Source organism: Balaenoptera physalus (genome assembly GCF_965194825.1).
Source record: "Balaenoptera physalus genome assembly, chromosome: 17".
Classification (NCBI taxonomy): Eukaryota; Metazoa; Chordata; class Mammalia; order Artiodactyla; family Balaenopteridae; genus Balaenoptera; species Balaenoptera physalus.
The window spans coordinates 27823830-27842431 of NC_138895.1; the positions used below are offsets into that span (position 1 = coordinate 27823830).

Consider the following 18602-nt stretch of genomic DNA (forward strand, 5'->3'; position numbering starts at 1 on the left):
TTGTCCTGTTACGTTTCCAGTGTAATCTGGTACTACTTTTTGGAGTAGTTGGTAATAAAAAGCCTTTTCTGTATTTAACACAGTGACAGAATCTCCTGGAAAACTTGATCGCCAAATAAATTTTGTGTTGTCTAGAGGCCATTATTTAAAAGATTTGATTCTGAAGCTTTGTATAATTTGGATTCTGTTAAAATAAATATAAGGCAAGTGAAATAACTTTTACTTCTCAGGTTAAGTTTTCTTCTAGGTTATAAAACTAGGCATAAAAACTAAATCCAATATACAAAAGGGCCCATAACAAACATGTTAATAACATACACTATGGATTTTCAAGCAAATATTTAAGTCTGCAAGCTCAGTTGGTGGAATGAAGTTTTATGCCTGTATTTCTTTACTCTTTGTGGTGAAAGAGGAGTGCAAGTGATCATTTATCTGCAGAAGATTAAAATTTATTGCAATATTTAGAAAGCTATATATTTCTAAATTCACAATGCACTCTCTCATTTCAGAGGTCTTTGGAAGTAGCAGTGTGAGTTACTTTTGTACCCAGGGTAGCTTTTCTCTGTTTAGAAATTCCTGTTGCATGTATACACCAGACTTGATATCCTGAAGGGCATAGTTCAAAGATTTGACACAAATATTATGTAACATAGCTGTAAATTTTGATTTTATTGCTGTGGTGAGCACTCAGCTAAAATGCAGTCTTTCGTATGGTTTAAACAGCCAGCAAAAACATTTAAAAAGCCCCTTGCAACATTTTGTGTTTTTTAAATCATTTTTATCATAATAATGTATGTAAGTAGATATGCTCATTTATTTAAAAATGCAAGACAATGCATGTGTGTAATATTTCTTTGCAGGGTGTATGCACTGTAAGTCATTTAGTTCTTTTAGAAGAGAGAGACAGTGAGTGAGAAAGAAAAACTTGAGTAATAATACCAGAATTTTCATTAAGAGGAGCACTTGCTTCCCTAAGATGGAGGTAGTTGTGTCTTAAGATTGGTGCAGAATGTAGACGGTACTGTGTGATGTTTCCAAATGAGATTAAAACCATAATGGGGTGGAAGAAGATGTTCATAGGATTTCAAGTGGGAATAGATATTTAGTTGTGCAAATATTCTGTAAATAAAGATCATGCTAAGAACCTTTAGTCATATTAGGTTTTCATTAAATATTGATTGTCCATTATATTACATACTTATGTTAAATTTCTATTATATTGAAATTTTGAAATTTCCTCCTCCATGAATTATACTGGGAATTCCACAACTCGTTAAAAAACTGGTCACCTGGTCTGTGAGTGTTTTGGTTTAAATCTTTGAATGTGGTATACTAGAGTTAGCACCGCCTACTGGTTTCTCATGGAAAAATAATATTGTTCTTAAATTCAGTAAGCAACCCACCCTGATTCTGATGAACTTAATCATGGAAATTACATTTTACTGCTTACTGAGAGGAAATAAAAACTGTTTCGCTGGGAGAGAGGGTTTGGGGTGAAGGTAGAGGATGAGAGAAGGAAGACATATAAGATTAAACTGGCTTCTGGATGACTAACTGACCTTAAGTATTTTATCATCTGCATGCAACAAAGAAATAGTCACAGATTTTAAACAACCTGCTGAATTTGCTAGAATTTTTCTAGGGGATACCAAAATTTGGACATTTTGAAAAATCCTGTATTACTGAATTAACTTTACATTTTCTGTCCCAGTCTTGAACATTGTAGAGAAAAAAAACCCTACCTGGAGTTCTGTCTTGAGTGTTTGGTCTGTCCAAGAATTTTTAAATGAAGAAATTTTAATCATGAAAAGTAAACATTTAATTATTTCTTATTTTTATCCTTACATGATTATAAGCAAGCAAGTAGCACACTGATTTTTTTCTTAGTGTGCCTCAAGCAGCCACACTGTGGTGGTGTTAGATATAAGGGGGAAAAGTTTCAAACACATATTTATAAAGGCACTCTTAATTACAAAAGATATATTGCCTTTTTAAAAAAAGATAGTCGGTTTATTTTCTCTAATTTTTATGAAAGGCTAGTGGTTAAAAGAGCTACCAAATTTGTGCAAACCAATGATGCTATCAGAATGTGAAAATAATGGAATAGAAAAAGAATGCACATACATTTGATATACAAAAAAATTATATTTTCCTAGTTAGAAAAATCGCGTGCTATACGGATAATTGTTTCTTAACTAAAACAGTCATTTTTTTAAAGCAGCTAGCAAGAAGTGTGTGGAAAAGCTCCTATATCTGTTACATTCTTGAAAGCATTTGACTAGAGTAAATGCTTTGCTTACTGTTTACAGATATTGTAAGCACTAATTATACAGTGCATCAAATCGAATAAAACTCTACACTGGAAGTAGAAGAGAAGTGAAGTGGGTATTTAAAATTGTTTGCATGCTAAAAAGGAAATTGAAAATATTTTACTTACAATTTAATTAATTTATTCTCCTCTCTGACTTTTCAAAATTTTATTTTTAAATGATGATTAGCTGTGACTTTAAAAAGTACAGCTATTTTCTTCACTTCTTTTATCACATTGCCATTAAGAAAGTTCTATTTTGTGTATGAAAAACTGAGGTAATGTTGAAATGTATTCTTCAAGTTGTTTATGGAGCTCCGGAAAGAAATTAAAAACTAATTTAAAAAATTCCTTACTGGTCTGAAGTTGTTGTTATTATTTTCTAATTGTTTCATTATTATTATCATCTGCTGCTTCTAGTGACATGCATAAATACCTTTAAAATCCTATTTTCATAATTCGGTATGACTTTTTAATAAATTTTGGTAATTGACAGTGGCAACAAACTTTCACATTAGTGACAATGAGAGCAATTAGTTTTACTACAGCATGATTTTGAGAACAATAATTATTAAATAAAATTTAAGTAATAGTTTGACTTCTGAATGTACCAAAAACTAGTTACATATTTAGCAAGTCTTACATAAATGTCTGTCATCACTCTTCCTTTTATTATTAAGTTTTGACATGTAGAATACATATATATAACCCAGCTATTGCCAACTTTTAGTAGTTTTGCTTTTTCCTGTAGCTTTTTTAGATTTTCAAGAAAATATTGGGGAATTTTTCTGTTGTTTTGTTAGACTCTTGTTAAATAGCAAACTTACATTGTGGAAAATTGATTTTGTGCTTTTCTAATTCTCCCATAAAATTAAAGGTTTTTAATTTATGTATGATGCAGTTGTTCTGGGACTGCATTCTGGAAAATATAGAGGTGTTGATTTCCTTTTTCTTTCCATTCCTAGGCATAGAGAGGGCAGTGGGAGAACTTCAGTTAGTGTTTAGGATAAATGTCTTCTGGACTGTCCTTGGAGACTCCGCAGCTGGGGTCAGGACTGCAAGATTTATTTCTTGGGCCGTGTATAAATCTAAATGGAGAGGAGAATTATAGCGGAGATCATGGGAACGTTATCCTGCTTTTCTGAAAGATGCAATGGAATGCCTCAATACTCACCTTCATACTAAAGAAAAACTAGAGATTTTACTTGCATCAATATGTTTCATAAAATTACATATGACTCATCCATCTATCTATATTTTTTTTTCTTGCTTAGAATAATGTAGTTGAATATTTTGTTTAAACTTCAGCAGTGGAAATTAATTGCATTTGTACCTAATCCATGTATTTAGAGAAAATATTTATACACATTTTGGTAGCCATATGCTAAATCATAACAGGAGCAACATATTTTTGAGTCAGTTTGGAAACTGTTAACAGGCTGGAGTAGGGAAAGGCTACTTTTTCATTAAATCAAGAAGAGAGGGAAAGAAAAGTAGGACTACATTTATTGATGTGTCAGATGAATGCACTTCGATGTGTCCTTCCCCTCCATGAGTGATACCATCATTTTTATATTTTTGGGGAAACTGAAACTTGGAGAGATATGTAATTTGCTCAAGGCTCCGTAGGTAGTAGAGGGACAAATGATAGGAATGTCTGAATTGACACCATGTGTCTCTCCTTCTGTACAGGGATGCTCCATTTGTAGAGATGAAATGTTGTTTGTTTCCTTTTACCTAGCATAAAACAACTGCTATATATGTATTCTTGGTACATTATTTAAAATGACTGTAATTTGGTAAGTTTTTACTACTGAATGCTGCGGCCAGAAATAACAGAAAATGGCACCATTTACACAGAGACTCTTTACTGGTGCTGAAAGGGCCTTCAAGTGACCATGCCATCCCACAGCTCTCCAGGACTGTAGGATTTTCTGAACAGACCCAATACGTGGACATTTGTGAGAAGCCACTCATGCTCTGTGGTCAGGACAGAATAGATGGTTCTGTGTCTACGGTGGCTTTGACGAGGTTGTGGGAAAAGCACTGCACAAATATTTAGTACAAAATGCAGTCTCTACTCTTGAAGCTTTTGCAGTGTGACGTGGAAAGTTATTCTTTTGTAAAGGAAAACTGAACAGCCAATTCTTTCATAGCACAGTAAATCTATAAATATGGGTGTCTCTTCTGTCTACCAACATCTCACTATCAACATCATCTCCACCTCAGAATTTCACTGTTACACATATTTGTATGTGACATTTTTCAAGCTCATTTTATCTGTTTGTTAAAAACATAAAACACATATAACTGCAAGATGTTATTTTAGGATGCTGTTTTTAATTGCCTCTTCAGATGTGTGAAAAAGGATTTTATTATTAAATAGTTTCCTTGGAACTTGAAAATAATATTTTTCAGTAAAGAATGGGAAACATAAACTATAGTAGAGGCAGTGTGAATGAATGTGATGCAATGCATTTCAAAGACGATGGTCAATATACAAGTCCATAAAATTAGTGAATTTGGAGGCCAAGGTGGAGGGACTATCAAATGCTGCTTTTGAGTTTTGGAATCTGGATATCTTGAAAACCAGGAGTATAAAACAAAACAGGAGAAGATAAAAATATCTAGAAGAGGGCCTGGTTTGGTTGGGAGGTGGGAGAATGGTTCAGTTTTGGACATATCACTAACATGAAGTTCTAATATTAACCTGGATAAAATGACCGATACGTAATTGAAATTCAGATCTAGAGCTGGAAAGCACACTGAAAACTAGAGAAAGATGTTACAAAATTACCTACATTAAAACTTTAGGAGGCAGACATTTGGGAAACACCTGCATTTTTCTGAGTGGATGTAAAGGGATCTGGTTAAAGGCAGAGAAAGAGAAAAAGGAGGATAGCCACTGAAGCTTAGGAGGAGCATGTGTGTGTGTGTGTGTGTGTGTGTGTGTGTGTAGAGAGAGAGGAGTGTTGTTCAGCAAGGCTGATGCTGTATAGGCTTGAAGGAAGGTGAGACCTGAGAAAAAGGTCCTTGAATCTGTGATTAAAATCTATTAATTTTAAGAAGAAACTAAATGAATGAGACATATTAGACTTAAATAAGTGAAAAAACATTCCATGATTCTGGATATGATGTGACAGCATCATAAAGAGATCATTTCTCAAGATTGTATGTGTCACATTCTTGTGTGTGTGTGTGTGTGTGTGTGTGTGTGTGTACATGCATTTGAGCATGTAACATGACTAAATAGGAAGAACAGTAAGAAGTTTTTCTGGAACTAGGTATATTGATTTTAAATTAAATATAGAAGAAATAAAAAAAGGAAGAATAGCTAGGGTAACTCAGAAAAAGAAGGGCAAAGGGGGCTAAGCTATCAGATATTAAAGTATACTGTACATATTTTAAAAAGAGATTTACTAGCTCTATCTCCTTACTTCCAAGCAATGTTTCTTCAGCAGCAATGAGCACATCTAGTGCACAAATCATGGTTTCTAAGTACCATATCCCACTCAAGGGGACCAAACTTTCTGGAGAATTTGCTGATTCTAAGTCTGGGCAGAAAAAGTATAAGATGAGCCTGGGATCTCTCATTGTGCCAGGAAGTGAGGAAATGACCCCAGACAAATAAGGTTGTATAAGCCTTATTTGTAAACTGTAACTGTAAATAGGGACTAGCTTGAAGGGCCTCCCAGTTGCCAAATTCAGATAAATTTGAATATCAGTGGTTGTTGGTTTCCAATGTCAGGTGAAATTAGAAACTGGCCCCTGTACAGGGAGGGCAAAGAGAGACTGTAGGAAGAGGCAGACTACTTCAACTTGGTAGGTGGCAGTTTTAATAATCAGGACAACTTATGTACAAGGCTTATCTTAGGCGGCTGCAAGGCAAATCAATTTCTGCATCCACCCACCAGGATCTTAAAAGTTTATTCAGATTTCCCCCACTCTCTGAAAGTGGAGCGTTGCCGTGAAACCTTTTGTAAGCCAAAATGGTGTAAAGAGAAGAAGCAATTACCCTAGGACACATCTTGCTAACAGATGCACAAAATAAATCAAGAGAAAGCACAGATGCTCACAAACGCAATTAAAGGTATGGGGGCTTGCTGCTGAGATGCTGAGTGTAATTCCTGGGGAGGGAACTTGGCGGTGCCACTCTCAATGCTCTGGTGTGTGCTGCCTCTATGAGGCTCGATGCAAAATCATGAATGCTATTTTCGCTTCTTGATATTATTCGTAAAATGAAAATCCTCTTTGGATTTCTTTCAGTTAGTGAAAATGGGTACTAATGCAGGTCTTTAGTAAAAGTGAAGTGGGAGATCCCTGTATAGAAGCCTTGATGGGGTTCAGTCACGTATCCAGTCCAGATGTTCTCAACAACACATTGCTTTTCAAGACTGAGTCCTGGAAGTGCCTAAATATACATTCCAAGTGTTAGTGGAAGAGGGACTGGAGACCCCTCCTCCCGTGGGCCTCGGTTGTTGGTAAGGACGCAGAGAAGAATTTGAGGTCTTAACTGTTGCAAGAGAGTTTATTGAAGATACGGGGAGAACAGAGAGAACACCTCAAGAGAGAGGCGGGCCAGGCCAAGGAAGGCAGTGGCCCGGGAGGGCTGGGAGTACAGCGTTTTTAAGGCAAGGTTGTTGATTGACAGTCTTGATTGACAGCTGCAGGTTATATAACAAGAGGCTCTGCTGCACATGTCCTTCCCATAATTCAGTCTGTTATAATCAGATGTATGTATTCGTAGAATATTTATGAACATTTAATGAGCCTAATGGCCGCCAAAGTTTATCAATGGACATGATAGCGTGAGGTGTGAGCATGGGCCAGAGTGCGGGAGGTCCCTCCAGTCGGCCAGTGGGGGATTTTTCCGGACCCCTGACTGTTTTGGAGTACTGATGAGGGCATGTTTGGGGCCGGGTTGGCAGATGGTTTGGCGGGATTAGGCAGCTATTGGACGTTCAGCTGACCGCGCCGCCTCTTGTTGCTCAGGGCTAACTTCCTGCCTAATACAAGGACAGGGGTGGGGATAGGAAGCCTCTGATTGTTTGGGTCCTACTCTAGGGTCAACCAGTGGTCACATCCTCTCAGTGATCTCCTCCAACAAGAGTGGCTGTAACAGACTGTAAAACATTGAATAAAGCCCATGAGTCCATCCTGATCCTCTAAATAAAAAAAATATTAATAAAAGAAATCGATTCCGAAAATAATATAAATTGAAATAAATGGTTGGCCTGCTTATTAGGAGGAACTCTTGTTTAGTTGATGAAGGACAGCTCTTCTTTACAAAATATGTAAGTAAGTGTAAGAAATGCTAGGATTAACTGTTTGTAATTCGCATTGAAATAAATGATTCAGGGGCTTCCCTGGTGGCGCAGTGGTTGAGAATCCGCCTGCCAATGCAGGGGACACGGGTTCGAGCCCTGGTCTGGGAAGATCCTACATGCCGCGGAGCAACTAGGCCCGTGAGCCACAATTACTGAGCCTGCGCGTCTGGAACCTGTGCTCCGCAACAAGAGAGGCCGTGACAGTGAGAGGGCCGCGCACTGCGATGAAGAGTGGCCCCCGCTTGCCGCAACTAGGGAAAGCCCTCGCACAGAAACGAAGACCCAACAGAGCCAAAAATAAATAGATAAATAAATAAATTTAAAAAAGAAAAGATGACTACTATCTTAAAAAAAAAAGAAAAAAAAAACTAAAAGAAATAAATGATTCAAGCAAGAATCATCAACAGGTGCTAAAACCATTAGTTACAAATATTGGGGGGAATAACGTGTTCTCCTTGTGCTCAAGGATTACTTCTTAATTGCATCTGGCATTTGCCTTAAATAGCTGAGTGATCAAACCCCGTGTCACTAATAGCTTGAGGCCATGAGCCTCTTGATGGATGCAGTATGAAGTCTCCAGTGCCATTTATGAAATATTGTTGCCAGAATGTTTTAAGCTGGATCTAAAACCTATTTAGGCTTAACTTCTAATTTACAGAAAAATACAGGGAAAGTGGAAGCTGTTAAACTGAACCATAAGGAAATAATCATACAAATTCACAGGGTTTAGTATTTTTCATGAAGATACCAGACATGTGGCCTAGTCTCTTCGAAAGACATTATCACTGTGGGGAGACTTTTCTAGATTAAAAGAGACTAAAGACAACCAAATGCAGTGTTTGGAGCTTTATTTGATCTTAGTTTTTTTAAAAAAGGCTATAAAAGATCACATTTTGGTTGAATTGGGAAAATTTGCACATGGGCTAGCTTATAAGTGATATTAGGAGATGCATGCTGAATTAGGGATAAATGCCATGATGTTTGCAACCTAATTTCATATAAGTCATGGTAAAGTGTGTGTGTGTAAATCAAATCATTTGTTAATAATTTTTGAATCCAGGGAATGATTGTTCAGATTTTATTGTATTATTCTTTCAAATTATCTGTTTGTTTGAATATTTTCAGTAAAAGTGTTGAAAAGTCTGTTACTTGTCATTGAGAAAAAATGTGCATATTAGGGTTAAATACAAGCAGAAATCCAGTTGTCCATGTTTAAGGTCACATGGGCTCTTTGAAGATATGAGGACAAGAAGTACGTTCAGTTAAGTGTTAATTGTAGAAATGAAATATTATTCAAGGTAGTAATATTATTGGAGGAGGGATGTATTTTTAAGCCATAATAAAGGAACTATGGATGTGTATTTACTTTTTTCAGGATGGAACCCCCTTAGCAAGAAGAGATAGAGGTATCGTGGGAGGAAAGTAATTTTCAGGAGCAAGTTTCAGAATGTTCTAAGAAGGTTGGTATGATCAGTAGTAGCACAAGAAGAGGCTGGTCACATCTTAGAAGAGGAAGGGAATTGTATCAGTTCGTTAGTTAACTAAATTCATTATTTATTCAGCCCTGTACTGGAGGATGGGGACTCAGTGGTAAGTAAGACTAGTTAAGGATACTGCCTGTGGGGAGTTTGCCATCTAATGATTAGGTGGTAGGTAAACTCAAGGTGGTAGGTTGAGATCAACTAGCATAGGGATAGGAATTTAGCAGAGAATATGCAAGAGGTCTATACAAAGAGTCTACAGCCATAAGGAGGAAGATGGTAAAATTAACCATTTGTTTTCACTAGTTGACACAATTGCATCACTCTCTCTAGCAACGCAACATGTAATTTGAATGGGTCAACAAACAATTGAGTTTTCCTTGATTAGGAGATTAGCAAGGCACGCATAATGTAAAACAAAGAGCTGGGCTTTCTAGATGTAGTAGGTATTTTATTGCAGACTGACCATAAATCTGGGCTGGGGAAGGAGGCAAGGGCAGCTACAGAAGATGAATAGACTAAGAACAGAGAAGATTTGGGAGCCTGAAGGTCAAAATGAAAAGTAATAGTAGGTTCACTGTTTTTAATAGGATGAGAGAGGTGCAAGGATGGATGGTTTTGATCAGAGAAGAATATTGTATTTCCAGATTTTGAAAGTGGAGCACAGTCAAATGATGACATATTTCAGAGTATGGGAAGGCATGCAGCTAACTGAGGCAGTTGCTGTTGATGTCGAGAAGTTGAAAGTGTTGTGAGGAGAAGCTGAGTGTTGAAAGGGTCATTTTTAACACCTTTTAAAAATTCATAAGGGGATGACAGGGAAAAAAGTGAAAAGGAAAACTTTGAAACGTGCTAAAAGTGTCAATGACATTCTTGGAAGTTTATGATCAACTGATGCCATAAAAGAATTTGTTTTTCTTTTGTGACTGCTGGGATTTTAGTCCTTTCTTTCGGAACATTATGAGAGCTGTAGATATATAGTGTGTGTGTGTGTGTGTGTGTGTGTGTGTGTGTTTATCTTGTTTGTGTTTGATTAGAATTATTAGGTAATACAGAAATAAATTCTGCAATGATACTGCAACCCAAAGTTGAGTGTTATAAGGACATAACTGATCAAAACCAAAAATAAAGAATACTGCAGTTCAGTACTTTCTAAATAGAGCAGTAAATGACTCATATTTAAAAGAACATTGTAGAGTATCTGCTATATATTTTGGAGTTCAGTTCAAACTCCTTTTTTAAATCAGATGTCCAGTTGGCAGGTAGATAGACAGTAGCTCTTGCTACTGCCAGTTCTGTTGCTGCAACTGCTACTGCTTCATTCCATTTATAGATCATCCCTCCTGGCTCAGACTGATTGCTAAATGCTTAGTCATGTTGTACCTCATCTTTGTAACACCCTGAAGGAATTTATTATTATCCTAGATAGTAATATCAGGAGGAAATTGAGGATCAAACAAGTGACTTGTCAAATGTCCCACTGCTGTCAAATGGCTGAGTAAAGACTTGAATCCAAGACTTTTTGGCTCCACAGCTTGAGTTACACCACCGTGCCTTGTTTAAAAGGTGGAGAAAAAGGGATACTTTGATGTGTACATCAGTAGGTCAGTGACATTTGTGTAACAAAATAGACACACTCACAACAGCTCCCTATGTACAGAAGATTTAAAAACACACAATGCTTTCAGTTGGAACTGTGCTGCTATATATGTTCCAGTTCTTGTTTTCTCAGAGTCTTCCGTAGTGTTTCTGCTCTGGGCATAACTGGTGAGATTTTGAACACTTGTTTGTTCATTCAGCCAATATTTGTTGGGAATCTACCAAATCTAAGTCACTGTGTTTTAGGAGATTTAAAAAAGTTTAAAAACAAGACCAGACGTTGGGCCTACCCTCATGAACTGACCATCACTTGGGGAAGGAAATGGTACATGTGAAAATTGGCAATGCATGAGGTTATCAGAATTAAACAAAGTAGCAGTGATTACTTATGGTTATTTAGGTCATTAAGACACTTGAAAATTTTGGAATGCAATGCTTCTCCCTCTTCTCCAATGACTTGGCAAGGTCCTCAGGTTGGGAGATTTGACAGTACTCTCTTGACATTGTTATCCAAAGTCAGGAACATATGGGAGCGTACAGGGGAAATGTGTAGCAGGAAAAGTGTTATAAAAGGGCCAAGGAAGAGGACAAAAGCAACAAAAAGATTTAGAGAGGGCTATCTGGAAAGAAAATTGGGAGATGACAGGAATGATAGATTTTTGAGGAGAAAAAGAGGCCAGCAGAAAATTAATATGTGTGTGACTTTGTATTCATGCACATTTTATGCCCTAAAATAGAGTCCAGTGTTTGGCAAAATGAATTTTGTTTTGGAATATCTTGAGATTATTTAATATTTCAAAAAAAATATTGGAAACTTAAATATTATAAAAACTATAAAATGAGCTCAGAAATATCTATGATCTTTGCTCTTCCAGATGGACAATATAGTTTTATTAATAATTTAGATTAGTGAACCAATAAAATATGAGAATATTTTGTTTCATTTAATTTCTGAACCCATACCATCATGTTTGCAGTCTTTTTATTTCAGAATCACTAGATCTTCCTTCCCTGTTCCAGACCTCTCTCCTGACATTGTTGCAGTTCTAGAAAGGAAAAATGAAGAAGAAAAAAGAAACAGTAGAAGAGGGAGGAGGGGAGATAGAGGAAGAGGCCAGCTAACAGCGGTGGCAAGACATTCTCCAGATCAGCACTGTCCAGGGAAAATACAATGCAAGCCATGAAAGCAGGCCACCGTACATAATTTTACATTTTTTAAAAGACATTAAGAAAATACAAATGTACCGATGAAACTAATTTTCATAATATATTTTATGTAACTCAGCTGATCAAAAATTATCATTTCAACATGTAGTCAATATACAATTATTTTTTAAGTAGTCTACCTTTCTTTGTACTAAGTTTTTGAAATCCAGTTTGTGTTTTACACTTACAGCACAGAACTAGCCAAGGTTAAAGTGTGGAAGGGCCACACGTGTGAGGGGCTACCCCATAGGATAACGCAGATGTAGAGATGTCAGAAGATCTCAGGACTATGTCATGTATTTAAATTTTTTTTGGCATCTTGCTGCTTACCAGAGATTAGTCAAGATATATTTTAAAATACTCTCTGATTGTCTCAATTTTAGTTTTCACATTTTATTAAGAATCTGAACTGAAATTCATTCAGGTTCATTTTTGCTAAAAAGTGATCCCAAAATATGGTCAGTCGGCAAAGAATATTAATATTTATCCAGTAAGTATTTCTTGAAAAATTGCTTTTTCATTACTTTGTGTGTCATGAGGTATGACATCATGTAGGAGAATGGAGCTTTCAGTTTAGAAGGGGTAAATGGTGACAAATTCCATAAGGGTAAAAATAAAGATCAGGGTTAAAACGGTGTCTTATTTTATATTAAATGAGAGGATTAATTTCCATATGTAATTCCACTTACAAAATAGAACTCATAATACAGTGAATAAAGTCAAACCAGTTTTTGTTGACTCTATGTAGAATGACTCATTAATTGAAACACCTCAAGTTTATAGACTGTTAAGCAATTTGTGTAGTCTCCAAGATTTAAGGTGATTTAGTATTTTGGGTTAAAATCACCACGAACTTGGTGGGGAAATATGAGCATTGGATTTTGGTTTATTGTCTCTCATTATTTGCTTGTTTCAGAGTGAAGCATATATCCATATTACAGGTCTTTCAAGGTGTGTCCTTGTGTGAGTGAGGGGGGATATGACTGTGTGAATGTGTGTGAGAGGGTGGGGAAGAGATTATTTGATGATTATTAACATCTTTACAAAATGGCATTAGGTGTACAGTTGCCATGTGGAATCAAATTAGGGGAGTAGTTCTCATTATTTTTTGCCTATTTATTGGATACCATGTCTCTTTATCTCTAAAAGATGCCTGACATTATTAAATTTATATAAATTTTACTATGAGATAGGTTTCCTGTTTTTGATAATCATAAAAGGAATTGGAAATACTCAAAGCATGTTAATGCCAGATTTTGGGTTCTGAGTTTTTGATTGAATGTGCCATGGCTTTGATTCAGATATATAACTACAAAATTAATTAATTTCAAAATATTAATGAATCAGTGATACTATTTTTCCCTTTATGTCAAAAATACTATTGTGAAACTTAGTATCTTTACTTATCTAGTGATCATTATTGGTCTATCTGTGAGATCTTCAATTAGGAGAGTATTCCTTAGTTCCTTTTGCACTTTGGTAAAGGAGAAGCAGTTTAATATATCTGGCAGGTACTGAAATTCCATAATCTCAGGTTAAGTTTATAACATACCTGAGAGAAAAGATAGTTTTCGATTTGTTACAAGAAAATAAGCTGTTTGGCCTTATAAGTTCCTTTAATATTAGGAGCAAGAAGTTTGATATAGAATATTATTCATTCTCAAAATTGAAATTTTTAATTTTATACTCTACTACATGATTTCCCTCCAAATAACTAAATTGATGTGCATGTTCTAAGTGCATATCTTTTAAAAATGAAATGAAAATTAAAAATGCTCAAAAAATCTTAAAGGGAAGCACTGTTATTATAATAGTGTTAATACTGAAATTTTAATCATGTACTAAGGAGAAGTTTAAAAATTACATTTCCCACTCTATATTATTTGGGATATATCCTTTCAGTTTTTGTTTAAATAACTAATGATATAATTTATAATATACACTCGTAATTATGTAATACATTATATAATCTATGTAGTTTATACATAATAATCACATAATTGTTTATTATGTATAACACATAAAATTATTTATAGTCAAAACATTTCTCCACTTAGCAATATACTTTAAACACACTGTCATTAACTATTATTTGCAGCATAAGTTTAATGGTTATATAGTATGTCATTGTAGTGATGTACTTTGACATGCTCCACTATGAATATTTTAGTTGATTCTTTTTGCTTTTTCTTTTGATTGTTATTTTAAATAATGTGTATTCCCATACTTCCATCTTTTTGTGTTTGCTTTATTCCAGTGTTGTAGCACTGTATACTTTTGATTTACATGAATTCATATACTTTTGGTTATATTTTTGGTGAAAGCACAAGCCTAGTACTTCATCCGGTGTTCATCCAAGGAATTTGTCTCCTTATCCACCTTTGGTAGAAAAACTGACTGGGTTAGACTTACTTATAGATGAGATAAAAAACATAAATTCATGTATGAGTAGTATATGATCTATCAAAGGTATTTTCAGGAGCAATTTTTACAAACCTTTCATGATAGTTTTAGAACCTAACCACCAGGAAATAGGCTATTTAATTGCATTTTGTAGAATTTTTTTTTTTTTTTTTTGCATAGGCAAAGACATTTTGAACAATTAAAAAAATTACCAAACATTTAAAAATTTAAGTTTAAAATTTTATACTGATTTCTTAATATTTTCAGCACATATAGGTGTATGTATTAACTTTTGAATACTGTGGTGGCTTACTAAGCACAAATAATAACACTTTTTAAGTAGTATTCATAGGTGAAAAGTACTTGAAACATATTAACATAAAAACAGTATTACATGGGAAAGGTGTAGAGACATTAGTACTTTTTGCAGTTGTAAATTAACTATTTCCAACAACATAACAAAGGAATGTTAGTTATTTTCAAAAGGAAACAAATGGAAATGGGAAGGATGCTTATGGCATTTACCATTTATCACTCACGTAAATTGGTTTTTTTACCTGCCATAAGGGGAGCGCTTGGTGCTGTGAATTTTTTCTAGAGGAGAGAAGCTATACGTGCATATCCTCCTTTTGAATCCTGCAGAGTTACCAAGATGAGTCGAGTTTGCTGAAAAGAACCAGGACCATTTGGTGTCCTGCTTTTTTTGTCTGTTGTGTGACTCACAATAGAATTCTGGAAAGTACAGGAAGAAAATGATCATTTTCCCAGCAGATTATCCTAAACTAATTTTAATGGACGTTTTCAACTGCTTTTCTTTCATTTACTTATGGGTTAACTAGGGATTTTTTCTATCACATTGTTGATGGCAATAGTAAAAAATGGTGCTACTCAAAATATATTCTGTAGCCTGTTGGTTGCTAGCTGGAGACAGGAAATTGAAACTTCCTAGCAATTTTACTGAATAATTTTATGTCTCATTGTATGTCTTTTTGTTTTTCCTTATTTTTCTAGTCATTTATTTTTATTGTATTTTATAAAATACTGCTTTTTGATTGGTTGGAAATAAAGAAATGGTCATTCACCACAAATTGCTTGAGAAGCACTGGTATAAAACATAGCACATTGTACTTATGCATTTTTAGTCCTTTCTAGATTATATGCTTCTTAAAAATAGGACTATAATTCAGTCATTCACTAATTCACATTCATTCATTCATTCATAAACACTTATCAGTTGACCCAGTGTTAGTTACTAATACACAGAATATAATACTAATATAAATAAAACTTTGTCCTATTCTCCATGGCTTCAAAATCTCCAACTGCTCTCTCTATGAGAGTAGCTGCCCCAGTCTTTATAGATTCAATAAACATTCCTAGAATTAACTGTATGATTTAAGTGAATATATATTTGTGTGTATATCCACTTACAATGTTTTTGGTTTTTTAAACTTATAGCATTATATGTGAATTGACCAACATTTCATAAGTAATCATTACAGGCAAATCATTTTGAATTATTCTTATAATTTAATAATTTTGAATAAAACAGAAAAAATATCATGTAAAGACTGATTCTCAGGAATTCCCCCAAAAGATCTGAGAAAATATCAGAATCATCTATTGATAGACGCATCCCAGCTCAGAAAAATAAAGGAAAGAGGAGCACAAAGATATTGTTTTTGTCTTCAGATTAAAATATCTGGAAGAATATTGATAAATTAAAATCTGTAAATAATATTATATGATTGTCTTAAAAAATGGAATAAGATATTTTTTCTTATTTACAAAGATTATACTTTGAAGCAGTTGGTTCATGTTGAATGCATATAAACTTTCATTATAACTCTGTGTGTTATTACTGCCTACAGGTTCTACCTGTATATTTTTACGTATCCCTGATCAATATCAATTTTACCTAAATCAAGTTACTCTGCTCTGTCTTCATCTATTTGTTATTTACTTTTACAAAAATGTCATCTTTACAAAAATGTCATCTCACCATACTATGTTCCCCAAAGTACCACTGTGACATTTTGCTTTTTTATAATATTTGGTGAATTCTTAAATGTATCTTTTTTGTGCATGCCATATGTTCAACTACTGTCACAAATTTCTTCACAAAGAAAGATTATGTGGGTATTTCCAAAATCATTTCCAAAAATAATTTACTCTGAAAACATAATTTTAGTAAGCAAAAAGAGTATTCACTATTATTAGGTTTAAAAAATAATATATAATTGCTATTTAAATTCTTACTATGGACTAGGCAAAAAAAACATACCTAGGTCTCTGAGGTTCCTTATTTCTGTTCCTATTTTATAGATAATAGACTGGGGAATGGGAAATCAATGAGATTAAGTTACTTGCCCAAGGTGACAGGGCTAGTAAGTAGCAGAGCCAAAACTTCAGCCCAGGTCAGTCTGATGAGAAACTCTGAATTCTAACCCACTAGGTTACTGTCATCTCATAATATATGCTGTGTTACCTAGGATTTGATTATTTAAAAATATGACCCTTTGTCTTAGTCTGTTTGGGTTGCTATAATTATACCATAGACCAGGTGACTTACAAAGAACAGAAACTTTTTCTCACAGTGCTACAGGCTGGGAAGTCCAAGATCAAGATACTGGCAGATTCAGTGTCTGATGAGTCTTTCTGGTTCATAGATGGCTGTTTTCATGTTTCATCCTCACTTGACAGAAGAAGTGAGGGAGGAGCTCTCTGGGGTCCTTTTTATATTGGCACTGATGTCATTTATAAGGTCTCCACCCTGTGACATAATCACTTTCCAAAGGCCTCGCATCTTAATACTCTCATATTGGGGGTTAGGGTTTCAACATACGAATTTTGAGGGGACATAAACATTCAGTCCATAACACTCTTTCATCTGATGTTGATTTTTTTTTTTGGCTAGCAAAATGTGTGTTGACCCCTTAGCATGTCTTCAAAGCCATTGACCTCAGATAATGTTCTCAATATACAGTTATTGAACAGTTGCTACCTTGGTTCAAGCCAGCTAAAGTAACAGCAGTTTATAAGTTTTACTCCCATCTCTCCCTTATAGCTCTTGTCTCTAGTGTCTCAGGGTAAGATAAACAGATCAGGATGAGGAAGGCCATATGGCTGGAAGTCAACTGCATGAAGCCCTTTCCTGTTCAGGAATTAAGGACTGATCTGTTTAAGTGTGAATTGGAGAGGATTCTAAAAATATTGTAACCTGAAAATATTGCACAATCCCCCTCCAACACATATGCAGGGTGTTTGGAAGAGAAACCCCTGCCGCTCTTTTACCTGGATGCTTTATCTTTTCAATATGCCTTGATTCCACTACAGCACATTATTTGAAGGAACAAATAACCTAAATTCAATGTATCTTTGGTGGGGGATGTGGGGACTAGAAATAGCAGGGCTTTTCTAAAACACTAAGTTAGCAATAAAAAGAACAAAGAGAAATCCATAATTTCAAGGCATTTATCTTTGTGCATCTGCCTTAAAAAGTGTGGTCTGAGAAGGAGAAAAATAGCAAATTACAAGTTTTAATCAATCCAGCAAATAAATGATGAATATTATGTTAGTTTGCTAGGGCTGCCATAACAAAATACTGCAGACTGGGGGCTTAAACAGCAGAAATTTATTTTCTCACAATTCCAGAAGCTAGAAGTCCAAGATCAAGGCATCAGCAGGTTTGGTTGTTTTGGGACCTCTGTCCTTGACTTGCAGCCTTCTTGCTGTGTCCTCACATGACTTTTCCTCTATATGCTCACATCCTTGGTGTCTCGATCTCCAGTAATACTTGGTTAGGTCCGACCCATATGATCTCATATTACCTTAATTACCTCTCAAAGGCCCCATCTTTATATACACATGCCCAGTCACATGCCCAGGTACTGGGGGTTAAAACCTTAACATGCAAATTTTAGGGAGACATGATTCAGTCCTTAACAAGTTTCAAGTATTCTAAGCACTGTGGGAAATACTAGGAAACAAGATCACAGTTCTGGATTTCAAGGAGTTTGCATCCATGACATTAGTGTGTGGGCGATCTGGAGGTAATTCCAGCCTTTCTGATGGTACCTAAAATTAGGAGACCTCATTTGAGTAGCTGGAGAAGTGTTCTTTACTCAGTCACTCAAAAACTACTCATTTTAAGGGGCACTTTTCTTATTAGAAAATGTAATTATTTCATCAAGACTACATGTGACACTGGAAAAACAGTTCAGTGGGGGCATATGATTAGGGTTGATTCAATGTTATAAACATTCAAATTAGAGGACA

At 35.1% G+C, this 18602-nt stretch overlaps 1 protein-coding gene across 2 annotated transcripts in view; it reads left to right on the forward strand.

The window, feature by feature from the left end:
- Positions 1 to 18602, forward strand: part of RALYL (RALY RNA binding protein like) — an 881748-nt gene that overhangs the window by 26983 nt on the left and 836163 nt on the right. The gene's annotated exons all lie outside the window — the stretch shown is intronic.